General features: G+C 39.3%; 1 protein-coding gene across 23 annotated transcripts in view; it reads right to left on the reverse strand.

The window, feature by feature from the left end:
• RIMS1 (regulating synaptic membrane exocytosis 1) overlaps window positions 1-8,578 on the reverse strand; it is a 188,617-nt gene that overhangs the window by 148,775 nt on the left and 31,264 nt on the right. The window lies entirely within an intron of this gene.

Genomic DNA, 8,578 nt, shown 5'->3' on the forward strand with positions numbered 1-8,578 from the left:
AAAATATATTCTAAATTAAAAACAAATAGTATGTTGATTTCTAAATTACATATTCAAAATTAAAGAGAAAACCACAACATGTATCCCAGCATACAGGGGAAAGATTAGAGATCAGATAACTACAGCTAATAAAATTTGCTAGAGAATTTTATCTAACTTAATCATATTCAAATCCTAAAGCAATGAACTTATTTTCTGAGCAGAAACAGCTTTCCATGGTGAAAATATTTGTTTCTCAGTAGCATATTTAGATACTGTACAGCAAAACAAACAAATAAACAATAAGATAACTGTTCAGAAATCACAGTGGAGAAGACAAAACATGATGAACTAAGATATTTAAAACTCTCTGCAAAGAGAAACTTGTAAAGGAAAGAATATGAGTAATTAATCTTACTAGAGTTTACAATTATTTTATCTTTAAATATATATATATATATATGTATATATATATATACATCCCAGTATGAATAAAAATACGTTTCTAGTGAAGTAGATTCCCTTTCTAAATTTCCCTTTAATTCTTTCTGGATCAAAACCAAGTTACTAAATACTGCCTTTCACACACTGTCCAATAGCAACAGAAACCGCTGATGTTCCAGGTGACTGCTGACTTTCAGTGCTCCAGCAAAGCACTAACAGAAGGACACCACTGTTTGCACTGCTTTTTCACTGCCATGCCCTTGTTAGGAAATGACACTTCTAAGGAGGACAATGGACAGTCTTTACATATTACGAAGATGACTATCTGGACATCTACTGGCCAGGGAACACACGTACAGCTTCCTCCTAAAGCTGGAGAGCATTTATTGCCAAAGGAACAAGAGGCAGACCACGCTGAGTGGCCATCGCTACCACAACACACTCCATTCTCCCCCCTGACCATCCTATGTTTCTCCTTGAAGAACCTCCTATTCTTTGGCTAGGGCCAGAAATGAGGCTTCACTTCATTTTCCAAAGAACGTGCCATGCCTGGATTTTGAATGCTCTCTTCTCTCATGCATCCACCACAACAGATGAAAAAACAGATGGAAAATGTTTCATAGAATCACAAAACATCCCAGACTGGAAGAGACCCACAGTCATTGAGTCCAACCTCCATCCCACAAAGCATCACCCAGACTCAAACCCTACATATGAAAGCGTTGTCCAAATGGTGACTGAACTCTGGCAGCCTGTTCCATGTCCACCACTCTCTGGTGCAGACCCTATCCCTAACCCCCACCTGCCCCTCCCCTGGCACAGCTCCATGCCGTTCCCTCAGGCCCTGTCGCTGTCACACAGAGCAGAGCTCAGCGCTGCCCTCCGCTCCCTGTGAGGAGCTGAAGCCACCATCAGGCCTCCCCTCAGCTCCTCTGCTCTCAGCTCAGCACACCAAGGGAGCTCAGTGTTCCTTATACTTCTTGCTTTCTGTACACTTCTTCTTAGCTCTCCTTTGGATGCTCTCTGTTGGTATATCTGTCTTACACTGTGGTGCCCAAAACTGCACACAGTGCAGTGCCATCGCGCTCCTTACCCAGCCAGCAGCTCTGGATCTGATGCACCTCGGGGTGCAGTTGGCCCTTTTGGCTGCTAGGACATAGTGCTGACTTTGATTCAGCTTGCTGTTAATTTTGCCCTAAAATCTCAAATCTTTTAAGAGAGACTGAACTCCATGGGATTTCTTTTCTGACTTTTTTTAATTAATTGTCATTTCCATATCATGCATGCATTTGCAGGAATGCAGCTGTGAGCACATGAAGAACAAGAAGGTGACTGAAAACCACCAGCCTTACAACAGGCAAATCACTCGCCCCTGACCAACCTGACTTGTTTCTTTGGTGAGATAACTGGACCTGAAGACCAGGGATAACAGCACTGTTGCTTAAATCTGCTAACTGTAGCAAGACTTTCAACCAGCTACATCCTTGTCACTGAATCAGAGAGAGATGGATTGGCAGGGGAAATACAAGATGGTTGGAAAGCTGAAGCATTTGACTCAATAAATGACAAGCAAAAGTATTAAATTCAACTGGTGGCAAAATGTTAGTGATACAAAGAAGTATTACAACAAAGATTTCTTGGGAGGAATCAAGCCTGTGCTTTGCTCAGCTAGCAGTACTCCAGACCATAAAACGTACTTCTGGGATCACAGAAAACTTGAGTGTAACTTAGGATGGTCTTTGGCTGTGCATCCACAATTAAACTAGATGGAGAAAATATACCTGCATCTGATAGGTTTAGATGCAGAGTTTGGCTGACATTAATATAACTAACTAAAACATTTTTGTTTTCTCTGTGTACTTTCAAAGCACAAGTGTATCTTCTTTTCAGTCGGGTACTGCCCAGTATAGAGATTTTATTTTTTCAGACTCTTTAGCAAAATACAACTTTTCAAAGATAATCATTGACCATTTATCATTTTAAATAGTGTTTTCTTATATGTATACAAATGTATACATATATATCCAAAAATGTTTTTGTGCTGCTTCTACATTTTACTTTTCAACGTTGTTTGGCATGTCATTTCTCCTAACTGCTGAGAAAACCAAAGCCTAAGAAGAGGGATGACTGTGATGGAAAAGACACACAGCTCCTAAGCCAATGTCTGCACCCCAAACACCCACCATGCTTGTTACAGTTCATAAATGTTCCTTTCAGTTCAGATATGAGTGCATTCTGTTCATACACTTAGTCATCTGGCAAAAAATGCACCATAGTAGAAACAGTGCAGTCACATCAACAGGGGACATGATGGAGCTAATAAGTTTGGCTTTTTATTTAGCTTCAGATAAATCAATGTCATGCTGTCGTTACTCCATGGCTTTTAATTCAAACTCTGATTTGAACCAATTCAAGTGGAAGCAAAGGAACTTAGCAACTGTTCAGAAATATTATGTAAATCTCACTGATGCAGTAATTTAGATCTTTGCTATCTAACTTTCATCATCCAGTAATATTGCAATATGTCTCAGTTACCTAATCTACAAAAAAAAAAAAGCCAACAGCATCTTCTCAGACTGATCACCTTTTATACTCCTCCTTGACTGAGGAGAATCTATGACAATCACTGCTGCAATGTCAGAATTACAGACTTCTGTCTTCTGAAATTCCTCTGACATCACAGGATGATGAATTATCTTCGATATAAAAAGAGATCTTGTGAAGTATCTATTTTTTCTTTGTGAATAGAGCAATACTTAAATTAACTTAAAATATCTATAAAGAATCTGCTAGATAGTCTTTTTACAGTCAAAGGTCTTCTTAACCTAACCCTAATTCAAACTATTTGCTTATCCATTCAACTGTCAATGACAAACAGATCATTTCAGGAAAACGTTAACTTTCTAATTTACTGAGCAATAATGATGCCAACTTTAACTATTATTTCTAAGCTGTTCTTTTAAAGTCTCCATAGAAAGACTTCTCCCAACTCTTGTGCCCTACAGCATGGTGGATGTGAAAGACACACATTCAAAATCTCTTCCCTACCTGAAAGGTAAGCTGGGATGAAGTGCTGGTATGAAGTTTTGGTATGACAAACCTACTTCTGACAGCTGTGCTCAGGTGCAGGCTTGAGCTCACAAAAAATGGACTGCAAGACCAATTCAATGTTACAAACTATAGGAAGAGAAGACAAGCATCTAACTGCCTGCCCGAGGAGGAACCAAAAGCCACTATCATCTGCAAACTTGGGCTCCAGCAAAAACAGATTTGACCAATAGCAATAATGTCATTATAACTTCTGATGAGAGTCAGCTGCAGCACCCTACCAGAATTCCTTAACACAATTCCATTTTATTTATTTATTTATCTTAACTTAGAACACTTTTCAACTCTTATCCCCATTGCAAAATATAACAAAAGTTAATGCTATTCCTGAAATTATTCACGTACAGGCTGTGGCTGAAAAAGTATATAGATATGGGTGAAAGACATCTAGGGATCACTAGTTCATTCTCTCATCCAGTTTGGGACAAGTCTGACAACTTAATTTACATTCTATCTTTTTCTTTCAGATTTCTCCCATATCCTTTAATTCTAAAAATTTCAGATTTAAATATAGAAATTAGAGCAGCAGTACCGTATGTGCTGATCTCTTCTGAAAGACCTATATCTATTAAACAGCATTTTCATTACTTCTGAAATTTTATATATCATCCAAACAAACAAATATCCAACACATCTGTAAGCTGGGCTAAACACTGAGCATGTTTTTTGCTTAAGCATTTGCTTAACGTTTAAGCCAGAAAATTCATTCCTAATCCTTATAGCAACTTTTTAGGTCAAAGTAAGATTAGGCCCACCATACTGCATACGACTGACGTTCTGACAATAAGCCCTAAGTTAATACCATTATTTGTTGTGGGTTTATTTTGTTTTTGTTGTTACTGTTTTAAAACAAGACAAAGATGCTTATAGAGAAGAATTTTAAAAGAAAGACTTGAAGAGAAGTCTAAATGCAAATGATGAATTTGTTTGTTTAAAAAAAAAAAGTTCACTAACAAAAATTAATGTCTTGTAAAGTGCCTCCTTTCAGTGGCCTGGATGAACAGCCATTCCCTAAGACTTCTTTGGCAGTGAGATGTAAAACTGGGTAACGGGAACAGATTAATCAACTTTGTGTACAGCTGATCTGAGAGTATCTTGTCAGTGAGAAAAAAGCCCACAGCAGCTGAACCTACTCCTAAGAGCCCCTTTCCATTCCAGTTGCCTGGGGGCAGTTCTGTCCTTCCACAAGCTCTGCTTCAGCACTACTTGGCAACTCCATGTGCCTGCCCCAAAAGAGGTAACTAAACCTACCTGGGCATGGTGACAAGGCTCACTGAGTTTACATAAAAATTAGCTGAAACAGTGAACACCACGAAGAATCTATCTATTTGAATTTGAGTTTGTGAGTTATTTTTATGGGCTTTGTTTTTTCTTTAAGTGCAAGTCATTCCTACCCTGTGTTTTACATACAGCCTGAGCCCATAGAAAACATCAAATTGTCTGTTATCTCAGGAGTTTTGATGTAAGCTTACAGCAGTTCACAACCTTCTTACAGAAAAGTAGCAAAAATGCTTTACCAGGAGAATTCAGTCACATATCTGCTGCAACACCGCCAGTTATATGGCTATGTATCTCAGTGAAGCGCTAGGACCTTTTTTTCCAGTTATGTTCAGCTAATTTCATTTGCATACACATGCATGCACTTTACTTAATTGCAAGTACACAGAACAGATTTCTCCAACACTAATTTAACAAGCACTTATTTATAATGGCTATGGAGTTATACGTAATTTCAGCTACTCGAAAGTACAGAGTACTAATTGCACTGAATAAGTTTAACACTGACCAAAATTCTAAAACTAGAGCTAGATTGTAGTTTCATTAAAATACAAATTAGATGCAGATTTGATTTCTATAGCATAAATTGGACTAACTTTTAAGAACTAGTAATCTCCATAGCAAGAATATTTTACTTGAAGTTAAAGCTCAGTCACAGATTTAAACAAATTCCACTCATTTTAAAACTTCATGCCCAACTCTCCCAGTGAACAGATGTAAAAATACACCAGCAGATGTTACAGTAGGACTTGACTTGCCTACATTACAGATTTAAAATACCTACGTGAAAATACTCAGCTAAGAACATTTAAAACCAACCTCCTCTTCTCTGCAGCCTTTCAGTGATGCTTTCCCTCAGCCCATTTATACACTCTGTCAAATGCCCTAGTTTGGGTGCCAGCGTTATAGAAGAAGAAAATGGTGAGGCAAGGATTGGATTTCTGCTCTCATTCCTCTAGGAGCATCCCAAGCACAAAGCCCCACCAGAGACTTCACAAGGTTGTAAGTACACAAAGTGAGCTTTACTTAGGTTCCTTCCAGTTTGCCATCAGCACCTAACTATGAAGCATATTTTCAAGCCTCAACCATGCGAACAAAATGCACATTTAAACAAACAGGAGAAAATGGCTATGCAAAATGCGAAAGCATTACACCTATTAACATTAAAGCACATGAGCAGTTTTCAGCATCTCCTCACACTGTCCCAAAGTCCAGCACTATTTCATCTTCAGCTCTCAAAGACTGCATGACAGAAGTTGAAAACATCTCTTGTAGATACAATGAGATAAAAAGTTAAGCAAAAACTTGTCAGCATGCAAATCTATTAGAACTCTGCATGGATGACATTAGGCAAAAGATATTCTGTTTTAAAATTAGGTCTGGATTGCATTTGCAATTGTCTGGTTTATACGATCCCAATAAGTCTACACAGAGAGTATAAATGCAGTTTATGCTTACTAAGAGAACTCCTTTTGCCTTCCCAGGTTGGTGTTGTCATAGGAAACCCAGTACACAATGCTCAACTATTATGGATTTAAGAATAAGAATTCCTACAACCTATATTAATAATAAAATAAAAATTATCAGCAAACACTAAGAATGTCTTCTAAAGGGTGAAGTATTTTTTAAAAGGAAATCTGAGGTAACATTTTTGGACACTGCTAAACAATTCACAGAATCACAGAATCTCAGAGGTTGGAAGGGATCTCAAGAGATATTGAGTCCGATCTCCCTGCCAAAGCAGGTACCCTACAGTGGGTCACACAAATAGGCATCCAGATGGGTCTTGAATATTTCCATAGAAGGTGACTCCATAGCCTCTCTGAGCAACCCCTAGCCATAAACTTTTTCCTCCTGCTTGTATGAAACATCCTATATTCAAGTTATAGGTCATTACTCCTTCTCCTATTGCTGTGCACCACTAAGAAGAGCGTGACCTCATTCATTTGCCTCCCACCTCTCTTGAGATATTTTTGAACATTGATCAGATCCCCCTCTCAGTATTCTTTTCTCTCGGCTCCAGCCTTTTCTCATCTTGATGGCCCTCCACTAGACTACTTCTAGAAGATTCCTGTCTTTTTTGAACCGGGGAGCTCGGATCCAGACACAGTATTCCAAATGTGGCCTCACCAGGGCACAGTAGAGGAAGATCACTTCCCTTTACCTGCTGGCCACAAACTTTTTGTAATGCACCCAAGATACCACTGACTTCCTTGGCCATAAGGAAACACTGCTGGCTCATGGCCAACCTGTTCTCCACCAGGACCCCTAGTCTTTTACCACAGAGTTCCTCTCCAGCAGATCATCCCCTAACCTGTACTGACCTATGTGGTTATTCCTCCCCAGGGGCAAGACTCTACTTGCTCTTGTTAAACCTCATCAGGTCCCTCTCTGAATAACTCTCCAATCTGTCCTGGTCTTGCTGAATGTTAGCGCAGCCTTCCAGAGCATCAGCCAATGAAAAATAGAAAAAATGCTACGTAACTTTTTGTGTCCTCCACCAAAGATACAAAATTTCATTGGATTGTCAAAGGCATTTATTTTCTGGAAAGTAAAGGTAATTTTGAAGTAATCTATATTAAATAATTATGAGTGATGAACTTGTTAAATTACACTTCCAGAGGTTTTTTTTAGCTCAGAAGACAGGCTAATGCATAGAATATTTTGTGGAGAATTAAAGTACTTGGATAAAAATTGTGAAGTCTCCCACATCATATTCAACTCATCTCGAAAATGAAAACTAAAACCTCTAGTTAACATGCATCAGGAAAGAAATCTCACAACTGAGTTCCTAAATCATTTAATCTAATACTGTTTGTAAGTTATCTGTTCAGCTTCAACAAAAACAACTGTGAATTATATTACATATTTGACCAAATGGTTTGTACTGAAAAAGGAGGAAAAAAGTCATAGAATCATAGAATCATAGAATCACAGAATGGCTTGAGTTAGAGGGGACCTCAAGAATCATCAGGTTCCAATCCCCTGCCACATGCAGGGTCGCCAGCTAATAGTTAGGTACTAGATCACATTGCCCAGGGCCCCATCCAGCCTGGCCTTAAACACCTCCAGGGATAGAGCATTCAAAATCTCTCCTGGCAACCTGTTCCTGCACCTCACCACTCTCTGTTAAAAACTTCCCGAACATTTAATCTAAACTTGCCCTCCTTTAGTTTAAAAACCATTCCCCCCTGTCCTATCATTATCTACCCAAGTAAAAAGTAGATTTCTCTCTGGCTTATAAACTCCTTTTAAATATTGGAAGGCCGCAATGAGGTCTTCCCACAGCTTTCTCTAACCCAGGCCAGCTCCTTCAGCCTGTCTTCATAGGAGAGCTGCTACAGCCTTGGATTATCTTCATGGCCCTTCTCTTCACCCTCTCCAACTGCCCCACATCTTTCCCGTGCTGGGGGCCCCAGACCTGGACACAGTACTCCAGATGGGGCCTCATGAGGGCAGAGTAGACGCAGATAATCACCTCCTTCGCCCTGCTGGCCACTCCTCTTCTGATGAAGCCCAGGATACTATCAGCCTTTAAGACTGCAAGCGCACCTGCTGGCTCATGTTAAGTTTTTCATTAACCAGGACCCCTATGTCCTTCTCAGCGGGGTTAGCCTCATGAAGCTCTTCTCCAGTTTGTACACACATCTGGGATTGCTTTGACCCAAGGGCAAAAACTTGCACTTCGTTGAACATCATTAGGTTCAGAAGGGCCCACCTTTCAAGTTTATTGAGCTACCTGTAAGATTTTGCTAATTTTGCTAAAAAA

Source organism: Meleagris gallopavo, chromosome 2, assembly GCF_000146605.3.
Source record: "Meleagris gallopavo isolate NT-WF06-2002-E0010 breed Aviagen turkey brand Nicholas breeding stock chromosome 2, Turkey_5.1, whole genome shotgun sequence".
Lineage (NCBI taxonomy): Eukaryota > Metazoa > Chordata > Aves > Galliformes > Phasianidae > Meleagris > Meleagris gallopavo.